The sequence below is a fragment of the Ahaetulla prasina genome, chromosome 8 (assembly GCF_028640845.1).
Source record: "Ahaetulla prasina isolate Xishuangbanna chromosome 8, ASM2864084v1, whole genome shotgun sequence".
Classification (NCBI taxonomy): Eukaryota; Metazoa; Chordata; class Lepidosauria; order Squamata; family Colubridae; genus Ahaetulla; species Ahaetulla prasina.
The window spans coordinates 34,813,087-34,831,028 of NC_080546.1; the positions used below are offsets into that span (position 1 = coordinate 34,813,087).

General features: G+C 38.7%; 1 long non-coding RNA gene across 1 annotated transcript; it reads right to left on the reverse strand.

Annotated features, from left to right (window-relative positions):
* Nucleotides 1–8,678: 8,678 nt before the first annotated feature.
* LOC131203567 (uncharacterized) lies at nucleotides 8,679–16,348 on the reverse strand. The gene is made up of 3 exons (XR_009156419.1): nucleotides 16,148–16,348; nucleotides 15,004–15,105; nucleotides 8,679–14,768 (listed from the first exon to the last, which is right to left on the reverse strand). It is a non-coding gene; the product is annotated as an uncharacterized LOC131203567 (long non-coding RNA).
* Between the last annotated feature and the right edge of the window lie 1,594 nt (nucleotides 16,349–17,942).

The following is a 17,942-nucleotide window of genomic DNA, read 5'->3' on the forward strand; positions in this document are numbered from 1 at the left end:
AGAAGCAACTTGGAACTAAGGAGAAATTTCCTGACAGTTAGAACAATTAATAAGTGGAACGACTTGCCTGCAGAAGTTGTGAATGCTCCAACACTGGAAATTTTTAAGAAAATGTTGGATAACCATCTGTCTGAGATGGTGTAGGGTTTCCTGCCTGGGCAGGGGGTTGGACTAGAAGGCCTCCAAGGTCCCTTCCAACTCTGTTTAAATAATAAAAAAATAATAATAAAAGACTGAATAGGTGGCTCAGTGGCTAAGATGCCGAGCTTGTTGTTCAGAAAGGTCGGCAGTTCAGTGGTTCAAATTTCTAGTATGGGTCTCCTGCGTGAGCAGTGGGTTGGACTAGATGACCTCCAAGGTCCTTTCCAACTCTGCTATTGTTAACAATATTAAAACTTACTTCTTAGCTCAGAAGCAACTTTATACTTCTATCGCAATTTTGATCATACTATTTTTCACTACTCAGAATTATTTGTCCTTCTCTATTTGCTCAGTAGTCATATTTTTCTTTTCAAATCATTACAGCAAATATGATTTATCACCAGGCTTTCCAAGAAAACAATTTTTGCTCATATCTGGTATTAGTGAGTGAGAAGAAAACCTAGTTTAATGAGCAGTCATATATAATCAGGGATCAAAAATGTTTTGAGATCTTAATTCATGTGCAAACTGCATGCTGTAATTGAGAGTTACAGAAAACGCCTTCAAAACTTTTAACACTTCTTTTTTGAAAATCCATAATAAGTTATCCGAGTCACTTCTTTAGTTTTTATTTGTATATCCCTTTTAATTATTAAGACAGCCAGTTTTATTTGTAAATCTAATGTACTTTAGATCTTTTTCCATATCATTATTATGACTCTCATTTTTAAATCCACATTCGAATCAGTATCAATCTCAGTCTTGTCAAACAGAACCTTTCCTGTTCTATATATATTTACGGGACCGCCTGCTGCTACCGAATACCTCTCACCGACCCGTGCGCTCTCACAGAGAGGGATTCCTCAGGGTGCCGTCGGCTAGGTAGTGCCGGCTGGCGACGCCCAGGGGAAGGGCCTTCTCTGTGGGGGCTTCCACCCTCTGGAACGAACTTCCCCTAGGTCTTCGTCAGCTTCCTGACCTCCGAACCTTCCGCCGCGAGCTTAAAACACATCTATTTATCTGCGCAGGACTGGATTAGATTTTAAAATTTAAATGGTTTTAAATGGGTTTTATTATGTATATTGTGATTTTAATAATTCGGCCATTTTTAATAAGTTTTTTAACTGATGTTTTATTTTGTATTTATATGTATATTTTTATTTTGGCTGTGAACCGCCCTGAGTCCCTAGGGAGATAGGGCGGTATAAAAATTAGAAAAATAAATAAATAAATAAATAAATAACTTTTTAAAAAATTCATTTTTATGACAGCAGATAATCTTAAAAGTAATTGCTGAGTGACTCATTCTTAAATATCCTTGAATTCTTCAAAGTTAGAGTACTTTGCTCCATTTTGTATTAGTGGGTCTCTTTTCCTTTAATTATAATCTTTACTTCTTTCTTGTTCCCTCTAGTATCCAATGTTCAAAGTTCCATCTTAACATGTTTGTTTACTAATCAACAGCGTTTTTCCACAAGATTTCTTATAATCTCTTATATTCAGATTCTTCAGAATTTGAAGCAATTTGCAAAAATGATTAAGACAGGAACTATTTATTTATTTATTTATTTATTTATTTATTTATTTATTATTCATACTTTTATACCGCCCTATCTCCCTAGGGACTCAGGGCGGTTTACAGCCATATTAAAAACATATATATATACAAAGTAAAACATTAATTTAAAAAACTTATTACATAGGCCGAATATTTAAAATAGAGATATAAAAAATAAAACCCCACTTAAAACCAAATTTAAAATTTAAACATTTAAAAATTTAAAAAATCTAGTCCAGTCCTGCGCAGATGAATAGATCTGTCTTAAGCTCGCGGCGGAAGGTTCGAAGGTCAGGAAGTTGGCGAAGTCCTGGGGGAAGCTCATTCCAGAGGGTGGGGGCCCCCACAGAAAAGGCCCTTCCCCTGGGCGTCGCCAGCCGGCACTGCCTGGCCGACGGAACCCTGAGGAGTCCCTCCCTGTGAGAGCGCACGGGTCGGTGGGAGGCATTCGGTGGCAGCAGACGGTCCCGTAAGTAGCCCGGCTGCAAACCTAATGATTGTGACTCTGGAAAAGTGACAACTGTGACTTTGGCAAAGACAGCAACCCTTTGGCTCCTAGAGCTCTAAATCTATCAGAGACCACTGTTTTACAATCTCCTTGTGGTGTCCCATAAAAAGCTGCTTTTGAAAGTTGTGGACACCATGTGATTTACAGCTCTCTCTGGTGCAGTTGGTTGTGGAACCTACACTTTCAGATATTCCTGCAACATATGGAATGACTATGTTCCTACGTTATAGCAACATTGCCAATGTTGTCATTGTAGATGAGAAGAGAACAACAAACCTAGCAACGTAGTTGTTTCATACTTTGCAGGAATATCTGGGAAGTTCAGGAGAATGAGCTCTGGTTGATTGAGCAATGAACCCTATCCAACAAGATGCAGTTCAGTGGTGAGAAAAATAAGGTCCTACACTTAGGCAAGAAAAACCAAATGCACAAGTATATATGAGGTAGCATATGGCTCAACTTTGGTAACTGTGAGAGAGATCTAGGTGTCCTAGTGGACCATCATTTAAGTATAAGCCATCAGTGTGCTGTAGCATCCAAAAAAGCCTATACAATCCTAAACTGCATCAATACAGGAATGGCATCAAGATGATGAGTACTGCTCTATATTGCACTAGTGAGACCACATGTGGAATACTGCATCCAGTTCTGGTTACCATGATACAGAAAAGATGCTGAGACTCTAGAAAGAGTGCAGAGAAGAGCAACAATAACCATACAGGGTCTGATGGTTAAACTATATGTGGTTAAAGGAACTAGGTATGTCTAGCCTAATGAAAAAAAATGATTTGGGGTGCCCTAAGAGCTGTCTTGCAGTACTTGAGCGGCTGTCACATAGAAGAGGGGTTGATTTATTCTCCAATTGATTGGAGGGGGGTGATTTATTATTGTCCTGCTCTCTCCAAAGTACCTGAGGGCAGGACAAGAAGCAATGGATGAAAATGTGTTAAAGGGAGATCCAAATTGGAACTAAAGAGAATTTTCCTGACAGTGAGAACAATTAACAAATGGAACAGCTTGGGTTCCATCACTGAAGATTTTCAAAAAAAAAAAAGATGGGACAGCTATTTGTCCAGGATGAAATAAGATATCCTCCTTGGGCAGTGGGTTGGATTAGAAAACCTCCAAGATCCCTGCCAACCCTGTGGTTATATAATTTTATTCTAGTGTAAATTGAATGTTTCCTCACAGTAATCCTTCCTCACCAGTATGAGAGAAAGTAATTCTAAGATAACTTTCGCTTAACATGTCATTTTTTCCCCATTTACATGATTATTTAACTGAAAAATATTATTAAAAAACAAAAAAAAATGCACTTATTGTATTTATACATTTTCTAAAATATTGAAATGTTTATACTGTATGCATATTTCTTACAGACCTATTAACTTTTATGTCTCCAAAGTATGTCTTTGCTGCTTTACTACAAGGCTGATAGTGATTACCCTCAAATAGCCTCAGGACAGCTGTTGATAAACTGATTTTCCATATGTGTAGATTGATTTTATGAACAGTGGCATTTATGTGAAGCATTTATAGAGTGGTGGTAGGATCAATCTGTGCTTCTAACCAACTTCAAGGCAAGTCATTCTTTGTTTAAACATTTAAAAAACAAACAAAATGTTTGATCTTTAATACAGCATATCATCTTCTTCCAACTTCGGAAAGTTTTAAACTTGCCTGTAGCTCTCTCATAGCATGCCAATTTCTATGAAAATGCATAGGGGTTATTTGCTCATTAGGAACAATTTTTGTCTATGGGTTTGTTTACCCAAGGATGATCTTATATAACATAACAACAGAGTTGGAAGGGACCTTGAAGGCCTTCTAGTCCAACTCCCTGCCCAGGCAAGAAACCCTACACCATTTCAGACAAATGACTATCCAACATTTTCTTAAAAATTTCCAGTGTTGGAGCATTCACAACTTCTGCAGGGAAGTTGTTCCACTGATTAATTGTTCTAATTGTCAGGAAATTTCTCCTTAGTTCTAAGTTGCTTCTCTCCTTGATTAGTTTCCACCCATTGCTTCTTGTTCTACCCTCAGGTGCTTTGGAGAATAGTTTGACTCCCTCTTCTTTGTGGCAATCCCTGAGATATTGGAACACTGCTATCATGTCTCCCCTAGTCCTTCTTTTCGTTAAACTAGACATACCCAGTTCCTGCAATCGTTCTTCGTATGTTTTAGCCTCCAGTCCCCTAATCATCTTTGTTGCTCTTCTCTGCACTCTTTCTAGAGTCTCAGCATCTTTTTTACATCGCGGCAACGAAAATTGAACGCAGTATTCCAAGTGTGGCCTTACCAAGGCATTAAAAGGTGGTATTAACACTTCATATGATCTTGATTCTATCCCTCTATTTATGCAGCCCAGAACTGAGTTGGCTTTTTTGGCAGCTGCTGCACACTGCTGGCTCATATCTAAATGGTTGTCCACTAGGACCCCAAGATCCCTCTCACAGTTACTACTATTGAGCAAGGTACCACATATACGGTAGCTATGCATATTGCACAGATATGTCCTAGTTTCCAAAGAATAAGAATTAAAGTGAGCAAAGGGGGAAAACGCTATCCAAAAAATGTCTCAAAAGTGCTTTTCAAAAGGCAAGTGGTCTGGTTTTTTTCCTTGAGGAAGAACACAATATTTTGTTTCTCATCTAACAAACTTCATCAGTTGAGATGGGGGGGAGGGATGGAGGAGACTGGGTAGTAGGGGATGGAAAGATAAGTTCTGACTGGATAATTGGGGGAATGGGGAAGGATTGTATTTCTTTGCACTCATCTGGTTCATTAGCACTCTGTGAGAGTTCTTGGGGCCACTTGGGGGGTTTATCTTTTTCCTCAGGTTCCAATTGGTTGTGGAATCTTCTTGGCACCGCCAAGAAACATAGCTTGGTGTCATCTGCAAATTTGATGAGTTCATTTTTCTACCCCCTTATTTAAGTCATTTATGTTGAAGAACACTAGACCCAAGACAGAACCTTGAGGTACCTACTGCATGCTTCCTTCCATGTAGTTGTAGTTCCATTGAGGGCTACACACCGAGTATGGTTGGTCAGCTAACTGCAAATCCATCTGGTCGTGGTATTGTGTATCCCACATTGTTCTAATTTACCAAGAAATAGACTTGGTCTTTCTCAAATGCCTTACTGAAGTCCAAGTAAACTATATCCACAGCATTTCCCTAATCCACTAATTTAGTCACTTTATTAAAGAAGGTAATTAGGTTTACATGGCATGAACTGTTTTTAACAAACCCATGCTTCTTTCTAGTAAACACCTTTCTTGTTTCTACTGGTAGTTGCTCAAAAATCTGCTGCTTGATTATCTTTTCCAGGATTTTTCCAGGTATTAATGTCAAGCTAATTGGTGTGCAGTTTCTTGGGTCAACTTTTTTCCCCTTCTTGAAGATTGAAATCACATCAGCTCTTTTCCAGTCCTCTGGGGGTCCTCCCATGCTGCAAGAGTTCTGAAAGATTTTGTTTAGTGGCTCCCACATCACATCTGCCAGCAACCTCAGTACTCTGGGTTGTAAACTATCTGGTTCTAGAGATCTGAACTCATCTAAAGCGGATAGATGTTTTTTTTAATCAATATTTTACCTATTTTGACCTGCATTCTTGCTCTATCTCCCACTGTGTTGCTTTTGATTGGTTGGGTTATTTTTTTCCTTTTGTGTAAAGACTGGTGCAAAGAAATTAAGAAGTTCTGCTTTTTCCGTTATCCATCATCTTATTATTATTATTTTCTCCCGTTAGTGGACCGAACCTTTCATTTTTCTTGTTCCTTACATATTGAAACTTTTTAAAAATATTTTTGGCATTTGCTGCAAGTCTTAATGCAATATGGGCCTTAGCTTTCCTGATCCATCCCCGCAGATTCAGGCTATTTGCTGGCATTCTTTTTTAGTTATGTGTCCCTCTTTCCATTTTTTATACTTGCCCTTTTTGTCTCAGTTTATCAGAGAGCTCTTTGTACAACTATGCTGGTCTCATCTAGAATCTTGTTTTTCTTCCTTGGTGTTGTTTTTGTTTGTGCCTTTAATATTTTGTTTTTCAGAATTTCCCATGCATCCTGAACTGTTTTTCCCACTAGGATCTCTAACCATGGAATTATTTCTAACCTCTTAAGTTTATTGAAGTCAGCTCTCGTAAAGTCTTAAACATTTGTCTGCCTGTCTTATGGTGAATTCTAGTATGACACGGTCACTCTCCCCCAAGGATCAACAACTTCTACTCCCTCAACCATTTCATTCCTGTTAGTTAGGATTAAGACCAGGATAGTTGATCCTCTAGTTCCTAACTATACTTCTTTGGGTGACAAAGTTGTCAGCTAGGAACATCAGAAATCTGTTTGATCTCTCGCTTGATGCAGTTTGTTTTCCAGTTGATGTTGGGGTAGTTAAAGTCCCCCTTTATTACCATGTTATGTTTCCTGCACACCTTGGTTAGTTGATTAGCAAAAAGTTCATCTATTTCTTCCACTTGATTGGATGGCCTGCAGTTGGGTGGCCTATAGCAATGTCACTTCTTTTTCCACTAATATTCACCCAAATACTTTCAAGGCTTTTGTCCCTGGTATTATGTATCTCTGTTGAGATATGGCAATTCTTTACGTACATAGCAACTCCTCCCCCTCTTTTTGAGCTGGTTTTGTTTCTTTTGAACAATTTATATCCTTCTACCGGTAGTAGTATTTTCCAATCATGGGTTCCATCCCACCAAGTTTTTTGTGATAGCAACAATATCATACTTGCCTCATGTACTAGGACTTCAAGTTCTCCATTTCTTACCCAAACTCTGAGCAATAGTTTATAGGCATCTGAGTTCTTTATGTCTGGCCTTGGTTTTGCTTCCTGTGCCTCTTGTTTTATACCTAACTTCTCTTTCCTTGTCATCACTCACTTTCTCATTGTCTGGTTGGTTGTTTTGAAGTTTATGCTTGAGGTTTGGTTCTGAAAATTGGTCTTCTTCCCCTTCCAGTTTTAGTTTAAAGCCCTTCAGATAAGCCTAGCCAACTGTTTTTCAAACACATTATTCCTAGTCCTTGTGAGGTAGTTTATTAGTCCCAGCATTTAGAAATGTTGCTGTTCTAGGAGTTCATTCTTTTCCCACAATGTGGAGTAGCTTCTCACTACATGACATAAACCTTAGTGCAGGGGTGTCCAAACTTGGTCCCTTTAAGACTTGTGGACTTCAATTCCCAGAGTTCCTCAGCCAGCTTTGCTGGCTGAGGGACTCTGGGAGTTGAAGTCCACAAGTCTTAAAGGGACCAAGTTTGGACACCCCTGCCTTAGTGGCTACCTTTTGACCATCATTGCCAACAGTAAATCATGATTTAAAATGTTTTAAAATATGCTACAAAGCAACAGCCTTGCTTCAAGGTAAATAAGATGCATGAAATACATGTTTTCTTCAAGCAGGTATTAGCTTTCCCTGTCTAGCTTTTAATGTGACTACCTTTTCAACGATTTGAACCCTATTGTTATTGTGATGTAAATAAGCAAAACTACAGTGTTGACACTGAGGAGAATCAAGTGTTGTTATTGAATTTGTTTGGGAGGGTTTTGGTTTTTATTTTGTTTTTTTGACAAGGCAGTTTTGTATGAATAAAAGCAATCTTGGGAACATGGCAATTTTTATTATGGAAATGAAATATCAATTGCTGTGTGTAAAAACCTGACTACCTGTGTTTAGTCCCTGTCTTCAGGTTGAATCCATTTCATCAGAAAGAGGATCAAATAGCTACAAGTTACATTTAAGTAGACAGAATTAGAACAGCTGTAGCAAAAAAAACAAAAAGACTTTCTCAACCAAAAGTATTTATAAGAAAACAGCATGAAAGAATCTCCAGAGAAATATGTATCTTTGCCTGAATATTCTCTATGGTTAAAAGAAATCTATAATTTTTTTGTGAACAAAATATCTGTTAGCTTTATTTTTCAAAATAAAATGAAAAGCATTAGATCATAGTGACTTATGAGTATTTCAAAACAAATGTAACACAATAGCATGGGTTAGCTTTTACCACTTTGGTGCCCTCAGTTTTATTATTTACTTATACTGTAATTTTGATTCTTTTTATGCCATATGCAAGTTTATCATCTTCTATTGACCACATTGTCCCCAAGTAATATAGCCATTGTTGGAAAAAGCCATTTATCACATTATAATAGGGCTATACAACACATTTGAAAGAGGAGCTTTGCAAAACCCTTGTCCATGAAGCAGAGAATCAGCCATATCTTTTCAAAGTCTCAGACAACTCCTTTAGGCTGGGATCGCCAAGAAACACCAGGGACAGAGTTTCAAGCAGCCAAGCCAACTTCTCAAAGAATGTGGTTGCCTCAAGGCTTCAGGGAGAGGTTCACTTGTGCTAACATACTTTGTAAAGCCCTAATGTATTATCTCTATTAGGGCTATACTTTATTAAATTATTTAATGATATCAACTGCTACATAAGAATAGATTCAGATTTGCATAAATTGCAAACTATTGCCTAGTACCTGAAATGCTGTTACTCTTGATTTTGACTAGTTTCATTTTCCATTTCAATAATTCCAGGCAATTAATTTTAAAAGTTTATTTCTTATGATATACTAATAGTATTACTTATTGGGCATTTACATAAAGAAGATATACACATATAATTGCCGTAAAAAGGAGAAACAAAATTACAAAAATAATATCAGTTAATTAAAAAAAAAACACTGAAAATAGGAATGCATCTTAAACAGTTACATATTCTTCCCTGTGCTTTGCATCAGTCTGAGTATTATTTCAAACCAATATACATTAATTTCATCCCATTTCTCCATTCTAAGCATTCATTAATAATAGAGTAAAGCTACATTCTTTATGCCACAGTTTGGGCATAAATCAATATTTTTAATTGCTTTTCTCTAAACTACTGTACCTTTTCTGTGTTTAATGGAACTTTTAATGGGTTGACTGTTACAATGAAAATTAATTTAAAACTTTACCACAAAGTTAAGCATATTTGTCTCAGTTTCTAAAAACCAAGCACATTTTTAATTGCACATTGAGAAAAGTATTTTTAATTGTTATTAATTTTATTTTGGCTGTATTTATCTCAAAATAGAATGAATCATGGATTTAAAAAAAATCACATATTAAACCCTTCTTATGTTGTATTAGGCATATATGGAACCCAATATCCCAGGCAGCTCCTAGGCGCTCTCAATAGGGTCCTTATGGCAGGATGATCTATAACCTAAATCTTCTGAGGAAAAGAACCTACTTCACTTTCATTACAATTTATGTCACCATTAGGCTAATGATCATGCTTGCCGATTCTGACAATTGTTATAATCCAAAGACATGCAGAGGGCATGTATTGTAAGATTGGATTATCCTACAGTTATGGATCAATTAATGATGCCATTCAAAGAACCCATGAACTGTGCTTTTCCCTCCCTCCTGTTTTTCTGGATAAGGAAGGCAGATGAAATAGGAAAAGAAGAAAGAGAAGCAGGTTTTCTTACTCACTTCCCTACACTACAAGCTCAAAACTATCTTCCTCAGGTGAGGGGGAACCAGAAAAAAATTCCCCGCAAACAGAAGCCTCCACAGAACAGCTACCTGCCTCTCTTTGGTTGGCAGATATATCTTAAAAGATGTCATTTTCCCTAAGATACAACCTACAAAACTTTGTTTTGGCACCATATACCAAAGCAATGGGAGGAGGCATATTTGAAATGCATAACCTGTGCATTTGGCCCAACTGCCAAAAGACTGCTGGGCACATGTCTAAAATACCCCATTCACAGCTTGGGCATTGCAACAATGAAATGAAGGAGGGTATTCATGACAAGTTCAAGATTGCTGGGTCTATTTTAAATTGCCTGCCCGAGGCTTCTGCACTGCAGTTCAAGAGGAAAGGAGCAGTGCCTTGGGGTTCTGCAGCTGTCACCCATGCACTAAAGCTACCGTGGGGGAAGCAATGGGTCTTTTTAGTAATAGGACAAGAGTCTATGGAGATTGTCAGTGATCAGGTCATGGCTGTCCCAAAGTTGTTTTTTCAAGAGTCTACTGGACTTTCTGGTTTTTCTTTGAAGATGTTTTGCTTCTCATCCAAGAAGCTTCTTCAGCTCTGACTGGATGGTGGGGAATTACAAGTGGTACTAAAAGATGCACTTCCCCTCATTTTCTTCCCATTTTTCCTGACATCCCTGAATTGGCAAGAGGAGTTGTGGAGATGGCTTTTTGGCATAGTGAGCACATCCTGGCACTCCTGCTGCCCCAAATTGAATTACTCTAAAATCAGTAGGTGGAGACCAGAAAGGGTCATGCACATCTTTGCCTAAGGTGGTCAATAGCAGTAGGACAGTCCCTATTCCCAAACCTACCTCAGAATTACTTCCTCTCAGCACAGCTTAGGCCAGCAAAAGCTGAAAAATCATTAGTGGGCAACGAGTAGGTTGAGAACAATACTGTATCTGTGCTCTCAGTAAATGGTTATTGAATCTTCTATATACTGAAGCAAAGGGAACATAAAGAGGAGCCTTTAGAGGGACTATTGAAACCCCAGAAAGAAATTTCAGAGATACCTGATTCTAGAGCTGCAAGCTGAACACTCCCCTCCAGAACAAGTTAATCAGTATTCAATGTTAGACACTAAGCATGTAGTGTTTTTATTATACTTTTGTTGTCAATTAACAGTAGAGGGCTTTGTCCAGAAAAGAGTAACCAAGATGATAAGGGGCCTAGAACAAAAATATTCTGAGTGATGGAGATTGTTTCGCCAAGTAGAGAAGATTTCCTTCCTTCTTTCACAATATATCCATAATAGTCTAATGTTTTATTTTGTTTAACGTTAGTAATTCTTCAGTTGTACTACTTGTTACATATTCCTCTTCACTTGTTCATTTTTCCTACTTTTTTTCACAGCTGTACTTTATATTGAAAAATGTATATGTTTGCACTTGTTTTCCTGTCTTTGTAGAACTGGATAATGTGAAAGGAAATACGAGATTCTTTCAAATGGTACTGGCAAATCAAGATGAGTACTTGATTTGATAAGTACTTCTCGTATTAGACAAAGATGGATTGGGTTATACTCAAAACAAAGGATCCAACCATGAACTGGATTGCACAGTCATTACACAGACATACATTTTACACATGTAAAGAGCTGGTAATGATACTACATGCTGGAAATGCTAATGGCAGACTTTAGGATATCTATTGTACCAGAACACTTAATGGTGATTAATAAACACAAACAGTTAAATATTTTGGATATAGGAATGGTGGTACAAGTGGCATGTAGTAGAAAGCTGAAGAAATTCCTAGAAGTACAGCAAGCAGATATATGGAAAATCCACTTAATAAACTGACAGGGAGGAACAATGGACATTTAAATGTAGCATTTCAAGTATATAGAAATGAAGATCTTAGCACTGAGAGAAAGTAGCATATAAAGATGATTTTGATATGCATGTGTGACAGGCATTATGTAGAAAAGGGGCATCTCATCTAGTTGTACGTTCTTGACTAAGAAGGTAATTAGGAACTGATTGTTTAACTAGAATCAGTTGAAGTTGAGTAGTGCCAAAACTGAATCCAAAAAATAAATAAAATCTTTTAAAAGGCTTTGCTGTCCTGTGTACTAGATTGTGATTATATAGTTCATTACTCCTAGTTTTTTTTTGTCTGAGTGCTGGTATCAGAAATGGTTTGCTCACTTTTCAAAAGAGTTGTTGCAGGTCAGAAGCAGAGCAAAGAGTACTAATGGATGCTGTGTTATTTTAAGCGTTTTGGTTCTTACAGAATAGGAGAACATCAATTGCTTTCAGCACTAGTCAAAACACAGCATGAATTCACTCAACCTACATAGAACATATATCAGCCTCCAATCCAAACCACTTACAACCAACCCACTATTGTGAACCCACTTATTTTAGTGCAGAGGATTAGTAAATGTGTGCCAATCTGTACGTAAATCTCAGTACTAGATTTAGAAAAACCTATGGATTGAGTCAAAAATCAGGGAAGTAATATTTTTCGGATCATGATACAGTAGTGGCCAAAGTTGTGGAAACCTTTTGGGAAAAGTGTATTTTCTAAAACTAGCTAATAACACCACTTTTTTTTGTAGTAGTATCATAAAATTATATATCAATGGGAAGATAATTTATCAAGAATGTAATGCAAGAACTTTTATGAAGGATTTGCTATTAGAATAGCAGTTACAATATAAAGAAGAAAAGTTAAACAGATAGAAAAAAGATATACAAAAATTATGACCGTAGAAAAAATGAGATATACAAAAATTATCATGGCAGTTAATACTTAATTGGGTAACCTTTAGCATGAATTACAGCCTTACAATGTCTTCCCATGGAGTGAACCAAGTCTTTTAGTTCTGAAGCTGTCATAATGTGAAACCAAGATTGAATGATTGCTTCTATTAACTGGGTTTTATTGCTGGGTCGCTTCTGACTAACAAGTTTCTTTAGTCGACTCCATAGATTTTCAATAGATTTCATAGATTTTCAATTGGGTTAAGTGGACTATGATTATCTTGAAACTCCACCCAAAAAAGCGGTGTTATTAGCCATCAAACCTCAAAAATACACTTTTCCCAAAAGGTTTCCACAATTTTGGCCATTACTACATGTGAAAGAGAATCGAAGAGTGGTAATGGATATTCTGCATTCTGACTTTTGCATGAATAACAATTACATTGTGCCCAATCAAAATTTCTTATTGGCTCTCATCAACCAAAAGGCTTTGCTTTAGAAGAGGTTAGGTTTAGGTTCTAAAGGAGGCATCCAACTACTCAGATTAATGGCAGCTTTAGCAACCATTTTTAACCAAAACCAAGATTTTCCCAGAGCTGCTTTTAACAAAATACATTAAAAAGAAATAGAATATGAGTACAGAAAATGCAGCAATTCAGTTGCTTTCATTTTAGAACCCAGTTTATGTCCTAGGTAGTCAGTTTTTTACTCAACTTCTGTGGTAGCTGAACAAAGTATAGATAGCAAAATATGAATTTCTTTCAAACTCTGAACACAATTCAGGTTGGGATGCTGGCAAAATCAGAGGCAGCAACATGAAGAGGTTAGGAATATATCTGACTCGTTCCCTAATTATTTTAACATGTCTGGTTTGAATTCCCCCACTGAGCAAGAGGTTAGCCTCAATGGCCCCTTTCTATACAAATAAGAAATGTTTTTCCAGTACCGAGTTGAAATGTTATCCAGAAAGTTGTACTGGCATGAAATTTGCTGATTGCTGATCCCACTTCTGCCTCTATTGCTTCTGTTCACTTGACTTCCTTCAAGATAATGGGTGACATTACAAATGTTACACACCTGAGGCTGACATCATTCAGATGCTGTCTGAATAAGGGAGACTTAATATAAAATTTTACAATGTTATACAATTATTGTATAAGTGTATAATAATGTATACAATATTGTATGCAATTATATATTATACAATTATATTAAAACTCAATTATTTAGACAATATAGTGAAACCTCCAGAAGGTGGCAAAACAAATTCATAAAAAATTGTCTAGGTATAACTGTGACCTAGTTAGGTATAAAGGGGGGGGGGGAATCTAAGGTTCCCTGAAAAGACCTGCAGCTCTCATTACCAAAACAGGTTTTTTTACATTGCATTGTGGAAAAAAACCAGAGCAAGTCTTTTTATCCAAGATCAGCTGCACAACTTCTACCCAGAACATACAGTGGATAACTAGGTAGGCTTCCCATTTAATTTTTACATTTAGGGAACTTTTTTTCCTGAACAAATCAAAAGAAATAAAAGCAGCTAAGGAGAACTTAACCTGCCTTAACTAAAAACTCTCTATTGAAGAGTAGGAATCTGTAGGAAGTAAAGCAGAGAGTGGTGGGAAAGTAAAACAAGTCTCGAAATTCAGCCTAATACCAGAACATAGTCTAGGCTTAATCCATACTGTCCTAACCAGTTACTTGGATACCCACTGCAAGGGGTATTAACACACTTGTTCATAAGTGAGGGTGCAGCTGTAGATTTCCAGAAACTTAATAAATATCTACACATAACTCTCATTCCTTTCTCTTCAGTGTCTCTTTCAGTCATGACTTGGGTTGTTGTTCAGGAGGAAGCTTCTGGTTCTCCTCATGTATACAGATAGTCCTCGAGTTGCAGCCACAATTGAGCCCAAAATTTATGCTGCCAAGTGAAATATTTGTTAAGTGAGTTTGCCCCATTTTATGACTTTTCTTGCCACTGTTGTTAAGTGAATCTGGATTTCCCATTGATTTTGCCTCTCAAAAGGTCGCAAAAGCTGATCACATGACCCTAGGACAGTGAAGCCATCATAAATATGAATCAGTTGCCAAGCATCTGAATGTTGATCAAGTGACCATATGGATGCTGCAATGGTCATGTGAAAAACAATCATAAGTCACTTTTTTCAGTGCCACTGTAACTTTGAATGGTCACTAAATGAACTGTTTGTAAGTCAAGGACTACCTGTACTGTTATCAGGATCATGGTGGAGAAAAGGCAGGAAGACATCCAGATGTTCCACAAGGGATTGCAGATCCTGGGAAAAGAACAGAAACACTTTATCACTGGGCCTTGGAACACAAGTTTGGAAGGGTATTTATCCTGGAAGGTTTATGGAGACCAGGACTCAATTCTAATTTTTTTAGGTCCATACCCTGCCTATCTTTCATACTCATGGAAACCACATCTTGTCTAAAGTATGAAAACATGTTTGAGAGCATTCTCAGCTCCCGATGCCATGTAATTTTCAATCACCACATCATCGCACATACATGTGCTCGAATCCCATGTTCACAATCAGCAGTTGTAAAGCACCTCACTCTGAAGCAGGACTTTCATTACACAAACTGGAACCCAGGACAAATGCTCCAACACTATTTAGAAAAGAATAAAGATTGATGTCAGCTCTTTGAGGTAGGCCAGGTCATGATACAGACACAGGAAATACTAGAACTCTACTTTATTCATATAGGCTATATTAATTATATTGATAAGTCTGAGAGCATTTCTTCTCTATACATCCCACCCCAACCATCATGCGTGTAAAAATACCTCATGCAAAGGAAGAGGGAATAGATAAAAACACATTATATCTTCTTGGTAGGATTTACCTTCCACCCTCAACATACTGCCACAGTGCCTCACTCAATACATCCCTATCAGGGCATGTAAGAAAGTCTAAATTTCTTACAATTCTGCAATTCCTGCAATATCCATAGAGAGCAATGGATATAACCCCATTGGTAAAAACTTATTGGTTGGGTTGATGGCAGAATGAAGGCAAAGACTTGACCAGCAGAGCCCCATTTTTTTTATCCTGCGATTAATAGCCCAGGGATGGGGGTGGGAGGGGAACTGCCGGTCATTGTCTGAGCAGCCTCCCGTAGGATGCGCTAACCATTAACCAAAATCCCAACCGCGGCCTGTCAGCTCTGCTGCGCTTGAGAAGGAAACCCCAAGGGAGCAGGAGTGGGGGGGGGGCGGGAAGGATTCGGTGCTGGAGCCCAGCCAGACCCTATGCCGGACCGGCAAGACTGAGCGTGACCGGGATGAATGTGGGGCGGGCCTGTGAGGAAAGGCCGCGGGAAAGGCTCCCGGTTGGACTTGAAGCGACCCCTAGTAAAGTGTCTGCCTCTTAGGCGCGCGCGGGGAGTGGGGGGTTGGGGAAGGCCTCCCTCCAGCCTCGCCTCCCTGGAACAATGAGCCGGCTGCCTTGCTTGCTCCCTCGCTGGCTTCTCGAAGGCCTGACGGCCGGCTGTCCCCAACCTCATCGCCTCAGGCCACTGGCACCGTGTCATTGCCACCGAGCGGGCCTCCCGCCTACCCCCCTCTCCGACCCAGCCGCTCATCTGTCACCACGCTCTCATTCCCGTTATTTACATCTGTCTTTAGCATTCTAATTACTCGTTTTATTACTTTCGCCTGGAGCGATCTCGTAAAACGCAGCCACAAAGAAAGACGCCGACCAACAATAAAGCCGGGCCTTAGATTCCCCGCTGCCGATTAGGTTCCGCCCTGGAGAAGAGGCGCGCACCGAGATGACCTCAACGTGTCCTCGTGTTAGCCGGCTCTGCTCTCCGAGGAAGCCATTTTCCTCCCGGGGGATCCGGCGCCGAATCCCAGCTCCATCCTGGGTGGCTCCAGAGGAAGAAAGGGGAGCGCAGAGGAGCTGCTGCCGGCGAACAGCGCTTCCCCCCACCGCAAGGAGAAATAGGGGAAGCCGGGCATCTCTCGTCTTCGTCGCTTTGGCTGTTCCTTTTTTTTTTCTTTCAAAGAGCTTCTCTGCATTTGTTTTTTTATTTTTCGGGAGGGTCGATCCTGATGATGAAGAGTTGAGCGGTCATTTAAAAAAAAAATCAAAAGAGAAAGAGAGAAAGAGAAGTAAAAGCGTTTTTCACCGGACGATCCCTTTCATCCGCCGTTTAAACGTGACGTTTGTTTTGTTCAAAGCAGCTGTAAACCAAAAGCACTTTTTTTAATTATTTTTTTCTGGCCAAGGCTGCCAGATTGACTACTTTAGCCTGGAACGGAGCGCTACTTAATGCCCCGGGACAGACTAATTTAAAAGGACACGGGATCCCGGAGCAACTCTCGGTCCAAGTTGCTTAAGAGTCTCAATGCGCTTCAGGATTATATACAGTGGGGAAAAATCGCTCGACTTTGCTGAAGGCTTTTCCTAATCCTTTATATAGCTGCCTTTTTAAGCAGGTTAATAAATTGATAATCGATGGAGCAGTCAAAAAGCAAGACAATTGTTTAATGGCTCTTTTCGTCTCCTGTTTCCCACCCGCTCGCTGCTAAGCCAAGCAGGAGGACAGGCTTCCCTTTCACCTCCCTTCTCGTTGAATTGGAGGGCTGGCGGGCTGGTTGATGAGAGGCTATAGGGGTGGGGGGAGGCTGAATGCAGATTTCTCTTATTTATCTGGCCTAGTGAAATGCTTGTTGCACTCAGCGACAATTTAATGCCTGGCCTAATGGGTTTCCCTTTATTATCTTTCACTAACACAATATCCTCCAGGAAAAAAAGATGACAGAATATATGGATTTTTAGATAAATAACGGGTAATTTATTGCCCTTGATGCTCCTACTGATGGAATGGTTGATAGATAATGTAATAATATGTACATAATTAAGCGGGCTTACTCTTTGTCCATCAAATTAAATTTGGCTGCACTGGATGTGTGTTTCTCCCCACTCCTCCTCTAAACACATCATAACTGGGATTTCATATGAAACATTTCCTTCTCAATTTGAGAGGGGAATTTAATGTCAAAAGAAGATACCACTACAAAAGAAGGCAAATATTTAAAGATAGTAATAGGAAGTTTCTGCTGTCCTACACAAAGCAGGGAATGTCCTGGGTAGATATATATTTTCAGCTATGTTTTTTGTAGATGTGGATAGCTGTGGATACATTTTGAGGTGTTGAGGCTTCAAGTCATATAATAAAATATTTGGGGGAAGACTATCCATCACCTCTTGAACAGCCAAAGCTATGTTTAATACCTATAAAATGCATTTGACCAACAGAGGTTCTTCTCAGGAAACAAATTTATTGTTACTGGAATTTTAGAGAATGGCATAAAGCATTACAGTAGTATTAAACAAGGCTGCAAACTAAGAAGAACCAATCTTGTATAATGAAAATTGGAAAATATGAACACATTCTTTATGAAATGGAGGGGAGAAAAATTTGCAAAGAGTGGGATG